This window comes from Giraffa tippelskirchi, chromosome 4, assembly GCF_054371585.1.
Source record: "Giraffa tippelskirchi isolate mGirTip1 chromosome 4, T2T-mGirTip1v1.2.pri, whole genome shotgun sequence".
In the NCBI taxonomy this organism is placed as follows: domain Eukaryota; kingdom Metazoa; phylum Chordata; class Mammalia; order Artiodactyla; family Giraffidae; genus Giraffa; species Giraffa tippelskirchi.
In genome coordinates this window covers 96,748,289-96,762,288 of record NC_137278.1, presented here as the reverse complement: position 1 = coordinate 96,762,288, position 14,000 = coordinate 96,748,289, and the positions used below count along the sequence as shown (strand labels likewise).

The 14,000-nt window shown below is 40.6% G+C and overlaps 1 long non-coding RNA gene across 1 annotated transcript in view; it reads left to right on the top strand.

Moving 5' to 3' along the window:
* LOC145503900 (uncharacterized) overlaps positions 1-12,897 on the top strand; it is a 30,173-nt gene extending 17,276 nt beyond the window's left edge. The window contains exon 2 of the long non-coding RNA XR_014051891.1: positions 10,950-12,897. This is a non-coding gene — a long non-coding RNA (uncharacterized LOC145503900). The remainder of the gene's footprint in view (positions 1-10,949) is intronic.
* Positions 12,898-14,000: the final 1,103 nt, after the last annotated feature.

Sequence of the window (14,000 nt, the reverse complement as noted above, 5' to 3'; positions counted from 1 at the left end):
GCACAGTGTCTGAAAGATACAATCATCCTTGTTTGTTGTTCAGTCCCTAAGTCATGACTCTGTGTGACCACATAGACGGCAGTACGCCCAGTTCCTCTGTCCTCAACTATCTCCTGGAGTTTGCTCAAATTCATGTCCACTGAACCTGTGATACTATCCAACCATCTCATCCTCTGTGCCCCTTCTCTTTTTGCCTTCAGTCTTTCACAGCATCAGGGTCATCAAAGTTGTATTTTAAAAAGTTGGTCTTGGAAAATTCTGAATAGTTTGTAATTTTCAGTGTAGTGAGAGAGTTATCCTCTTGTGATGTTGTTTGCCATAAATAGTGAACTTGTTGCTGCAAAACTGAATTTCTTTGAAGGGTGTAAGTCTCTTCTGAACTAAGGTCTTTAATAAATACACAAAAATCAATCTTAAAATTTTGCTCATTTTTTGAACGTAGTAAAAGATCATCTACATATTAGATTAGAAGAGAATCACAAGGAAATCTCAGATCTTTAAGATCTCAATTAATCAGAGAGAAATAAGAGGAGAGCTTCAGCAAATTTCTGAGACAAAATAGTCCAGGTGTATTGTTTATTTTCCCATGAGAAAGGAAATAAGTATTGACTGTCTGGGCCTAATAGGATGCTAAAGAATGAACATAAGTCCATCACAGTGAAGTGGGTGGTTTTGAGTAGTGGTGAAGACAAAATGGAATTTCGGTTAAAGACTCCTGGGAAAAGAGGAATCACCATTTTATTTATGGTGGCACGATCTTGCATAAATCGATAGGCTTCTTACCAGGCAATCCTGGAGTTTTATAAGAGCTGATGCAAGGAATAATGAATCCCTGATTTATAAAATCTTCTGTACTGGGTCTCAATCCTTCCTTAGCTTCAGGCTTTATAGAGTATTGAGCAAGAACAGGGAAGGGTTTAGAAGAGTCCATTTCTATTTTGATGGGTTTGGTCTTCAGAATTCTTTAGTAGGTCTGTTGGCCCAGAGAAAATTAGGGCTCACATAATTGCTCAAATTGAGATTCAGCTGGATTTTTAGGTACAGCAAAGGTGCCATCTAAATTGCACTATTAAAGGATTATGCACGGGAGAGACTTTGGGTGTTTCCAGCAATTGTCTGAGGAACATTGGAATGGGTAGTTCCATTTACATAAAACATCCTTGCCAATAAAATTTACTGATGTGGTGTCAAAGAGAAGAAAAGCATGTTGACTAGTGAAGGGCCAAGAGTTACAGTCACAGGCTGGGTAATGGGAAGAGTTTGAGCACTATTTGAAATTCCTAAATGGTTTAATGATAAACACTGTGGTAGAATTTACATCGACAGAGTAGCATGCATATCTATCAAAAAGATTTGCTTTTGTTTTTTATTTTTAAAGATAATTCTCCTGGTTGATTTAGAGGAATCACTGGAAATTGGGCACTACAATAGCCCTCAGAGTCCCTTCATTGTTCCTGTTCGGAATAACAAGGGGGTAGTGTAGTTCTGTTTCATTTTGTTCTTTTTTTCTTGGACCAAGCTCTGAGGCATATGGGAATCTCAGTTCCCCAACCAGGGATTGAATCCCAGTCCCCCTGCTTTGGAAGCACTGACATTTAACCACTGGACCACCAGTGAAGTCTCAATTCTGTTTCATTTTCGTTCAGATGGGGTAGATATTTTTTCAGGGCTCCCGTCTCCCCCTCCACTCCTTTATTTTACAGTATTGGCAAGTAGTCTTTGTCAAGGGAAAGTTGTTATTGTCTCTTGAGGGAGAGGGGGGTAGATTTAATTGCTTTAATCAGAACATTATGTGCTTTGTTTGTTTACTGGTTTATTTTTCTTTTGGGTACCTAGAGCCTTTTCAAAATGTTCAGCCAAATGTTAAAGTTTATGGAAAGGGGTGATCTGCAAATCAATTTTTTTTATGAACCAAATCTGCAATTTCTGCCTTTAAATCGCCAACAAAGAAAGGTAGACAGGGCATTAGAAATGATATCAGGAGCTAAACCAGGATATTGTCTAAGTATGCTGATTAGTCTGCTGATGAAGACTCTGGATTCTTTCTTTTGCTATTTGCAAGATGGAATCAAGGTCCACAGTTCTTTGTTTTGTTTGTTTCTTTTGTTTTTGTTTTAGTAAGAAAGTCTTGTGTTACAGTTTCCAAAAGGTTCTCTCTCATCCATTTGCTGTACTTTAAGATGTCCCGACTGAGTAAAATGTATCTTATTATTTTTATTAAAGTTTTGTTTCTTACTAATAAAAGTATAGATCCTCATGCACTTATAAGAAGTCATACAGAGAGATCCCTTGTATCCTTTATCTAGTTTCCCCAAATATCTTGCAAACTGAGGTACAATTTCACAAGGATATTGACGATCCACCAACTTGTTCAGATAGCCCCAGTATTACTTGTAAACGTTTGAGTGGACATGTGTACAATTTTATACTTGGTTAGGTTGACGTACTCACCACCAACAGTCAAGATATAGAACAGTTCCACATTGCAACAGCCCCTCCTGTTGTCCCTTAAACACCACATCTACCTCCCCCAGCTCCTACATCCCTGGAAACCAATAATCTCTGTTTCTAAAATTGTGTTTTAGATGTTATCAGTTCAGTTCAGTCGCTCAGTCGTGTCCAACTCCTTGGGACCCCATGAATTGCAGCACGCCAGGCCTCCCTGTCCATCACCAACTCCCGGAGTCTACCTAAACCCATGTCCATCGAGTCGGTGATGCCATCCAACCATCTCATCCTCTGTCGTCCCCTTCTCCTCCCGCCCCCAATCCCACCCAGCATTAGGGTCCTTTCCAATGAGTCAACTCCCCACATGAGGCGGCCAAAGTATTGGAGTTTCAGCTTCAACATAAGTCCTTCCAATGAACACCCAGGATTGATCTCCCTTAGGATGGATTGATTGAATCTCCTTGCAGTCCAAGGGACTCTCAAGAGTCTTCTCCAACACCACAGTTCAAAAGCATCAATTCTGCGGTGCTCAGCTTTCTTTATAGTCCAACTCTCATATCTATACATGACCACTGGAAAAACCATAGCTATGACTAGATGGACCTTTGTTGGCAAAGTAATGTCTCTGCTTTTTAATATGCTACCTAGGTTGGCCATAACCTTCCTTCCAAGAAGTAAGCGTCTTTTAATTTCATGGCTGCAATCACCATCAGCAGTGATTTTGGAGCCCCAAAAAATAAAGTCTGACACTGTTTCCACTGTTTCCCCATCTATTTCCCATGAAGTGATGGGACCAGATGCCATGATCTTAGTTTTCTGAATGTTGAGCTTTAACCCAACTTTTTCACTCTCCTCTTTCATTTTCATCAAGAGATTCTTTAGTTCTTCTTCACTTTCTGCCATAAGGTGGTGTCATCTGCATATCTGAGGTTATTGATATTTCTCCCGGCAATCTTGATTCCACCTTGTGTTTCTTCCAGCCCAGCATTTCTCATGATGTACTCTGCATAGAAGTTAAATAAGCAGGGTGACAATATACAGCCTTGACGTACTCCTTTTCCTATTTGGAACCAGTCTGTTGTTGCATGTCCAGTTCTAGCTGTTGCTTCCTGACCTGCGTATAGGTTTCTCAAGAGACAGGTCAGATGGTCTGGTATTCCTATCTCTTTCAGAATTTTCCACAGTTTATTGTGATCCACACAGTAAAAGACTTTCGCATAGTCAATAAAGCAGAAATAGATGTTTTTCTGGAACTCTCTTGCTTTTTCGACGATCCAGCGGATATTGGCAATTTGATCTCTGGTTCCTCTGCCTTTTCTAAAACCAGCTTGAACATCTGGAAGTTCACAGTTCACGTATTGCTGAAGCCTGGCTTGGAGAATTTTGAGCATTACTTTACTAGCATGTGAGATGAGTGCATTTGTGCAGTAGTTTTAGCATTCTTTGGCATTGCCTTTCTTTGGGATTGGAACGAAAACTGACCTTTTCCAGTCCTGTGGCCACTGCTGAGTTTTCCAGATTTGCTGGCATATCCAGATTTGCTGCAGCACTTTCACAGCATCATCTTTCAGGATTTGAAATAGTTCAACTGGAATTCCATCACCTCCACTAGCTTTGTTCATAGTGATGCTTTCTAAGGCCCACTTGACTTCACATTCCAAGATGTCTGGCTCTAGGTGAGTGATCACACCACTGTGATTATCTGGGTCGTGAAGATCTTTTTTGTACAGTTCTTCTGTGTATTCTTGCCACCTCTTCTTAATATCTTCTGCTTCTGTTAGGTCCATACCATTTCTGTCCTTTATCGAGCCTATGTTTGCATGAAATGTTCCTTTGGTATCTCTAATTTTCTTGAAGAGATCTCTAGTCTTTCCCAATCTGTTGTTTTCCTCTATTTCTTTGCATTGATCGCTGAGGAAGGCTTTCCTATCTCTCCTTGCTATTCTTTGGAACTCTGCATTCAGATGGGAATATCTTTTCTTTTCTCCTTTGCTTTTCACTTGTCTTCTCTTCCCAGCTATCTGTAAGGCCTCCTCAGACATCCATTTTGCTTTTTTGCATTTCTTTTCCATGGGGATTTTCTTGATCCCTGTCTCCTGTACAATGTCATGAACCTCTGTCCAACCAAAGTCAGGCACTCTGTCTATCAGATCTAGTCCCTTAAATCTATTTGTCACTTCTACTGTATACTCATAAGGGATTTGATCTAGGTCATACCTGAATGGACTAGTGGTTTTCCCTACTTTCTTCAATTTAAGTCTGAATTTGGCAATAAGCAGTTCATGATCTGAACCACAGTCTGCTCCCGGTCTTGTTTTTGCTGACTGTATAGAGCTTCTCCATCTTTGGCTGCAAAGAATATAATCAATCTGATTTTGGTGTTGACCATCTGGTGATGTTCACATGTAAAGTCTTCTCTTGTGTTGTTTGAAGAGGGTGTTTGCTATGACCAGTGCGTTCTCTTGGCAAAACTCTATTAGCCTTTGCCCTGCTTCATTCTGTACTCCAAGGCCAAATTTGCCTGTCATGCCAGGTGTTTCTTGACTTCCTACTTTTGCATTCCAGTCTCCTATAATGAAAAGGACATCTTTTTTGGGTGTTAGTTCTAGAAGGTCTTGTAGGTCTTCATAGAACCGTTCAACTTCAACTTCTTCGGCATTACCGGTCAGGGCATAGACTTGGATTACTGTGATATTGAATGGTTTGCCTTGGAAATGAACAGAGATCATTCTATCATTTTTGAGATTGCATCCAAGTACTGCCTTTTGGACTCTTTTGTTGACCAGGATGTTATAGAAATGTTATATAAATGGAATCATGCAACCTTTTGAGATTTTTTTTTTTCACTTAGCACTTAGCCTCTCGGGGTTCAGTTGTAGCAGTTATCCATAATTCATTCATTTTTAATGGCTGAATAGTATTCCGTTTCCCTCATTCACCCACTAAAGGACACCTATGTTGGGCTTCCAGTTTTTTGGCTATTACAAAGAAAGCTGGTATGAGCATTCATGGACAGGTTTTTGTACAAACAGAAGATTTCATTTATGTGGAATAAACACCTGAGTGCAACTAGTGAGTTGCATGCTAATTGCATGTTTAGTTTTATAGGAAACTGCCAGTTTCCAGAGTGACTGTACCATTTTACATCATTATAAACAACACACTTTGTCCACATCCTTGCCCACATATGGTGCTATCTTTATGTAGGTGCTTCCGGGTTGGGTACAATTTTGGCCATTCTGACAGGTATGTAGAGGTATATCATTGTGGTTTTAATTTGCATTTCTTTGATGGCTAATGATAAACTTTTCATGTTCTTATTTGCTATGTATGTGCCTTCAGTGAAATGTAAATATTTGTGTCTCTTGCCCATTGTTGGATTGGATTTTTTTAACTGTTAAGTTTCAGAATCTTTATATATTCTAAATACTAATCCACTGTCAGATGGGTCATTTGCAAATATTTTGCTCCCAGTTTGTAGCTTGTCTTTTTCATTCTCTTATCAGAGTCCTTCACAGAGAAAAACTTTTAAATTTTGATGAGGTCCAATTTTTCAGTTTTTCCTTTCACAGACTGTGTTTTTGGTGTCAAATACAAGACCTCTTTACAAAGGTCTAGATCCCAAAGATTTTCTCCATTGTCAGCTCCAGAAAGATTCCAAGTTTTTCATTTTACATTTAAGTCCATAATTTATTTTGAGTTAATTTTTGTATAAAGAGTAAGGTTTAGGTTGAGGTTTATTTTCTTTATTTTGCCTGTGGATAGCCAATTCCTCCAATACTGTTGGTTGAAAAGGCCATCCTTCCTCTAGTGAATTGCTTTTGTATCTTTGCTAAAAATCAGTTGAGTGTATTTGTATGGGAATATTTCTGCATTCTCAATTTTAATCCATTGTTCTATATGTATCTCCCTTGCTAGTACCACACTGTGTTTTTTACTCTAGCTGTAAATTAAGCCTTCATATTAGAGTGATTTCTCCCACTGCATTTTTCTTTGTCAAGATTATTTTAGCTATTCTATAGTCTATACCTTGGTGGCACTAGTGGTAAAGAACCTGTCTGCCAACGCAGAAGACATAAGAGATATGGGTTTAATCCCTGGATTGGGAATATCCCCTGGAGGAGAGCATGGCAACCCACTCCAGTATTCTTGCCTGGAGAATCCCATGGACAGAGAAGACTGGCAGGCTACAGTCCATGGGATCGCAAGAGTCAGACACAACTGAAGTTTTCTGAGGAACTTCCATACTATTTTCCATAGTGGCTGCACCAATTTACATTCCCAACAACAGTATAGGAGGGTTCCCTTTTCTCGAAACCTTCTCTAGCAGGACATTGCACTCCCCAAATATTAGAATATACATTCTTTTCAAGTGCACAGGGAACATTCTCTATGATTGACCACATATTAGGGCACAAACTAACCTTAACAAATTTAAGAGTACAGAAATTATTTCAAGCATCTTCCCTGACCACAATAGCATGAAACTAGATATAAACCACAGGAAAACAAATGAGAAAAAACAAACAAACAAAAAAAAACAATGACATGAAGATTAAATAAGATGCTGAGAAGTCAATGAGTCCATAAAAAGGAAATTTAAAACGTCTTGAGACGAATGACAATGAAAAAAACAACTATAAAAAAATCTATGAGATATAGCAAAGGAAGCTCTTAGAGAGAAGTTCATAGTGATACAGGCCTTCCTCAAAAAAACGAGAAAAATCTCAAATAAACAACCCAACATGCCACTTAAAAGAATTAGAAAAAGAATAAACAAAACCTAAAGTGAACAGAAGGAAGGAAGGAAATAAATAAAATAGAGATTAAAAAAATGATAGAAAAAGTCAATAAAACCAAGATCTGGCTCTTTGAAAGGGTAAACAAAATTGACAAACCTCTGGCCAGGCTCACCAAGAAGAAAAGAGAGTGAACCCAAATAAACAAAATAAGAAATGAAGAAGGAGAAATCTCAGCTGATACCACAGAAATACAAAAAACCATAAAAGAGTACTGTGAACAATTATATGCCAACCAATTGGAAACCTAGAAGAAACAGACAACTTTCCAGAAACACACAGCCCACCAAAATTGAATCAAGAAGAAACAGACAATTTGAACAGATTGAACACTAAAAATGAAAAAGAATCTGTAGTAATAATAATAATAAAACCCCTTACAAACAAAAGTCCAGGACCAGATGGCTTCATAGGCAAATTCTACCAAACATACAAAGAAGTTATACTGATCCTTCTTAAACTTTTCTAAAAAGATTGAAGAGGAAGAAACACTCCCCAAGAAAAGTCACTTAGTCACGTCCAACTCTTTAGAACCCCATGGACTGTAGCCCACCAGACTCCCCAGTCCATGGGATTCTCCAGGCAAGAATACTGGAGTAGGGTGCCACGGCCTCCAGGGGATCTTCCCAACCCAGGGATCGAATCCAAGTCTCCCGAATTGCAGGTGGATTCTTTACCATCTGAGTCACCAGGGAAGCCCTCAATGAAGCCACCATCACCCTGATACCAAAACCAAAGACAGCACTAAAAAAGAAAATTATAGGCCAAAATCTTTGATGAATACAGATGCGAAACTTGTCAACAGAATACTCACAAACTGAATCCATCAACACGTGAAAAAGACCACACACCATGACCATGTGGGATTCATCCCAACTTCACAAGTATGGTTCAACATATGCAAATCAGTCAATGTGACACACAAAATACACAAAGGACAAAAACCACATAATCATTTCAATAGATGCAGAAGAAGCATTTGACAAAATTCAACATCCATCCATGATTAAAAAAAAACCCTCACATATATAATTTAAATTTTTCTAGGAATTTTCCACATTTAAAAAGTAAAAAGCAGCTGAAATTAGTTTTAATAATATTCTAACCCAAGGTATCAAAATGTTATCATTTCAACATATGAGCAATAAAACTTTGTTAGTTGGATAGTGTTCTTTTTTTTTTAAATGCTAAACCTTCAAAATCTTGAGGGTATGTTTTACTTACACACATCTCAGTCCAGGCTAACCTCATTTCAAGTCTTCAATACCACCCCTTCGCTCCCGCTTTTTTGCTTGACAAATTCTTCCCTTGAGACAATGAGCACAGAATAGCCTTGAATGCTTGAATTCTAAGGACCAGGAGGTGATAAGTTAGAAAGTGGGAAAACAACTGGCAAATATCTCAAAAAGTATTATTTCAGGAAGAAAAGGAAGTCTTTCATTCATCTGAGAACCTGGGCTGATTTTCCGTATACTCTTAGATTTTTTAAATTTGTTCATCCATGGTGACTTTTCCATCCCAAATACAGGGCTTAGTTTCCCTGGTGGTTCAGATGGTAAAGAATCTGCCTGTAATACTGGAGACCCAGGTTTGATCCCTTGGTTCGGAAGATCCCTTGGAAAAGGGAATGGCAAACCACTCTAGTACTCTTGCCTGAAGAATCCCATGGACCGAGGAGCCTGGTGGGCTACAGTCCATGCGGTCGCTAAGAGTTGGACACACCTGAGTGACTAACACACATTTTTTTACACTATACTTTCAAAGGAAGATGACCCCCAGCTCTAGGGAAGCCAGGAGATTAAAAGCCAGTTTTCTGTTCAGAAATGCATCTGCTCAGCCACTTCTAGGAGCCTCCTGTGCAGTTCCTCCTTTAGGATCTAATGGGAAGGGGAACTCCATTTGCAGCCTTCAAAGGGATGTCAAACCCTTCATTGACAGAGCCAGCAGAGGACCAGAACACCTCAGAATGGAATAAGTGAACTGAATGGTCAGAGGGCAAAGGGTGAATCAGGGGTCAGGGCGACCTCAACACTGTCAGCAAGGAGGGACATCCAAGAAGGGCCAGTTTTTGAATAAGGACCTTCTGGGATAAGCAGTAATCATTGGTAAGAGGGTAAAGTACATTGCCTGAGATTAAAAAAATAATAATAGCCCAGAAACTGATGTATGTGCTAAGGGCCTCCCTTTATTGATATACATATATATGGTTTTTATGAGGGACCAGCATTTACTTTTATGGCTGAGTTAATGGACTTCTAGAAATAAAAATTGAACGCAGAAAGCAACATTTACTACTCCTGTAATAGAAAAATCTCCAGCAGCCTTTCTGCTTCTTTCTGCCCTTCCTTCTCCCCCTTCCCTGCTTCCCTTCATCTCCCCCTGCATCCCTCCCTCCTCTCACGCTCATTTACTCAGCATCTACTCCATGCTGGGCATGAAGCCAGGTACTGCAGACAAGGAGAGGAAAGACATGATCCCACCCTAACCAAGCAGACTAGCTCACATTCTGATGCCATCAAAGTCTGCGCCAGGTAGTGCACGAAGGGGCTGGCTGGAGCTCTGAGCAAGGTGATTCCAGGGTCTGAGGCTGGCCCCTTTCTTGGATGTCAGGAGGCAGAGAAGTAAATGAAGGTTGTATCTAGGTGGGGGTGGGGGGGGTGTCTGGATGATGCCTGTCTGAGGTTTGAAGGCTAATAAGGGATTGGCTGAATGAATTTGGAGAAAGAACATTTAGGAAGTGGGGAGGAGGTGTACAAAGGCATGGAGGTGCTGGGTTGGGATTTGAGTCCAAAGACCTCAAGTGGGCTCAGCATGACTGGAGCGCTCAATGGGAACACGTGAGAGGGCTGAGATAAGACAGGTCAAGGCCAGATCACTGAGGGTCTTTACATATCAAAGATGCTGGATTATCTTCCAAAGCAGTGGTTCTCAATGAGTGGAGATTTTTCCCCTCAAGAGACCACTGGTAACGTTTAGAGACAATGTACATGGTCACCACTTGGAGAGGGGTGCAACTGGTATCATTTAGAGGATAAAGGTCAAGGACACTACTAAACATCCCACAATTCACCAGACAGCTCCCCAGGGCTGACTCCTTACTTTGCAAGGTCCAAATGAGAAGATGACTTTTGATCTAACACACACTGGTCAGGGTTCCCTTTGACCGTGGTATAGAAATGCTCAATTAGTTGTGCCTTGGTATGCTTCCCCTGTCGCCTTCCCTGGTGGATCAGACAGTAAAGAATCTGCCTGCAATGCAGGAGACATGGCTTCAATCCCTAGGGAATGGCACCCTACTCCAGTATTCTTCCCTGGAGAATCCCGTGGACAGAGGAGCCTGGTGGGCTACAGTCCATGGGGTCATGAAGAGTCAGACATGGCAGACACTTTCACTTTCTTTGCTTTCCCATTTTAAATGTTTGGAGTGACTACATTCTGTTGGAAAGTCTTACTTTTGGGGGGGAGGGTGGGCTAGTTCCATGAATTAACAAACTCATCAGAGTAAAAAAGAAATATTATTTTTCTATATAGTAAGTATGTGGACTGGAATGGGTAAATTTAACTCAGATGACCATTACATCTACTCCTGTGGGCAAGAATCCCTTTGAAGAAATGGAGTAGCCATCATAGTCAACAAGAGTCCAAATGCAGTATTTGGATGCAGTCTCAAAAATGACAGAATGATCTCTGTTGTTTTCACAGGCAAACCATTCAATACCACAGTAATCCAAGTCAATGCCCCGACCAGTAATGCTGAAGAAGCTGAAGTTGAATCATTATATGAAGACCTACAAGATATTCTAGAACTAACACCCAAAAAAGATGTCCTTTTCATTATAAGGGACTGGAATGCAAAAGTAGGAAGTCAAGAAATACCTGGCATAACAGGCAAATTTGGCCTTGGAGTACAGAATGAAACAGGGCAAAGGCTAATAGAGTTTTGCCAAGAGAAAGCACTGGTCATAGCAAACACCCTCTTCCAACAACACAAGAGAAAACCCTACACATGGACATCACCAGATGGTCAATACCGAAATCAGATTGATGATATTCTTTGCAGCCAAAGATGGAGAAGCTCTATCCAGTCAGCAAAAACAAGACCAGGAGCTGACCGTGGCTCAGATCATGAATTCCTTATTGCCAAATTCAGACTTAAATTGAAGAAAGTAGGGAAAACCACTAGACCATTTTGGTATGACCTAAATCAAATCCCATATGATTATACAGTGGAAGTGACAAATAGATTCAAGGGATTAGATCTGATAGACAAGAGTGCCTGAAGAACTATGGACAGAGGTTCATGACATTGTACAGGAGGCAGGGATCAAGACCATCTCCAAGAGAAAGAAATGCAAAAAGGCAAAATGGTTGTCTGACAAGGCCTTACAAATAGCTGTGAGAAGAGAAGTGAAAAGCAAAGGAGAAAAGGAAAGATATACCCATTTGAATGCAGAATTCCAAGGAATATCAAGAAGGGATAAGAAAGCCTTCTTCAGTGATCAAGGCAAAGAGATAGAGGAAAACAATAGAATGGGAAAGACTAGAGATGTCTTCAAGAAAATTAGAGATACCAAGGGAACATTTCATGCAAAGATGGGCACAATAAAGGACAGAAATGGTATGGACCTAACAGAAGTGGAAGATATTAAGAAGAGGTGGCAAGAATACACAGAAGAACTATACAAAAAAGATCTCCATGGCCCAGATAATTATGATGGTGTGATCACTCACCTAGAGCCAGACATCTTGGAATGTGAAGTCAAGTGGGCTTTAGGAAGCATCACTATGAACAAAGCTAGTGGAGGTGATGGAATTCCAGTTGAGCTATTTCAAATCCTAAAAGATGATGCTGTGAAAGTGCTGCACTCAATATGCCAGCGAATTTGGAAAACTCAGCAGTGTCCACAGGACTGGAAAAGGTCAGTTTTCATTCCAGTCCCAAAGAAAGGCAATGTCAAAGAATGCTCAAACTACCTCACAATTGCACTCATCTCACATGCATTGGAGAAGGAAATGGCAACCCACTCGAGCGTTCTTGCCTGGAGAGTCCCAGGGACGGCGGAGCCTGGTGGGCTGCCATCTATGGGGTCGCACAGAGTCGGACACGACTGAAGTGACTTAGCAGCAGCAGCAGCACGCGCTAGTAAAGTAATGCTCAAAATTCTCCAAGCCAGGCTCCAACAATGTGTGAACCATGAACTTCCAGATGTTCAAGCTGGATTTAGAAAAGGCAGAAGAGCCAGAAATCAAATTGCCAACATCCGCTGGATCATCGAAAAAGCAATAGAGTGCCAGAAAAACATCTACTTCTGCTGTATTAATTACGCCAAAGTCTTTTACTGTGTGGATCACCACAAACTGTGGAAATTTCTTCAAGAGATGGGAATACCAGACCACCTGACCTGCCTCTTGAGAAATCTGTATGCAGGTCAGGAAGCATCAGTTAGAACTGGACATGGAACAACAGACTGGTTCCAAATAGGGAAAGGTGTACATCAAGGCTGTATATTGTCATCCTGCTTATTTAACTTATATGCAGAGTACATCATGAGAAACGCTGGGCTGGAGGAAGCACAAGCTGGAATCAAGATTGCCAGAAGAAATATCAATAACCTCAGATATACAGATGACACCACCTTTATGGCAGAAAGTGAAGAAGAACTAAAGAGCTTCTTGATAAAAGTGAAAGAGGAGAGTGAAAAAGTTGGCTTAAAACTCAACATTCAGAAAACTAAGATCATGGCACCTGGTCCCACCACCTCATGGGAAATAGATGGGGAAACAATGGAAACTGTGACAGACTTTATTTTTTTGGGCTCCAAAATCACTGCAGGTGGTGACTGCAGCCATGAAATTAAAAGACGCTTGCTCCTTGGAAGAAAAGTTATGACCAACCTAGACAGCATATTAAAAAGCAGAGACATTACTTTGCCAACAAAGGTCTGTCTAGTCAAGGCTATGGTTTTCCAGTGGTCATGTATAGATATGAGAGTTGGACTATAAAGAAAGCTGAACACTGAAGAATTGATGCTTTTGAACTGTGGTGTTGGAGAAGACTCTTCAAAGTCCATTTGACTGCAAGGAGATCCAGCCAGTCCATCAAAAAGGAAACCAGTCTTGAATATTCATTGGAAGGACTGATGTTGAAGCTGAAACTCCAATACTTTGGCCACCTGATGCGAAGAACTGACTCATTTGATCAGACCCTGATGCTGGGAAAGATTGAAGGTAGGAGGAAAAGGGGATGACAAAGGATGAGATGGTTGGATGGCATCACTGACTCAATGGATATGAGTTTGAGTAAACTCCGGGAGTTGGTGATGGATAGGCAGGCCTGGCGTTCTGCAGTCCATGGGGTTGCAAATAGTCGGACACGACTGAGTGACTGAACTGAACTGAACTAAAGTATGTGGAGGGTAGGAATTATCTAGAAATTCACTCATTCACTCACTCAACAATGAAGGCCATGTTCCCTGCACACTTTGTAGACATCTGCACAGTTCCCCATTGCTCTTCACGTTGATTGTGAAGATCAGGATGGTCCACAGAACTTCCTGAAGTCTGGGAGGGTCCAGGATCACCATTCCCTATGCAAAACCCACATCTGTGAGTTTTGTTTCCAGGAATCCACTTCCTATTCAGAGTCCTCCCTAAATCATAACTTACACATGATCTTGGTTACAAACGTCACCTCTTCTACTTCCCAGTCGTTCACCTCAGATGCAGAATTTTTCAGTTTACAGAAATGATTTA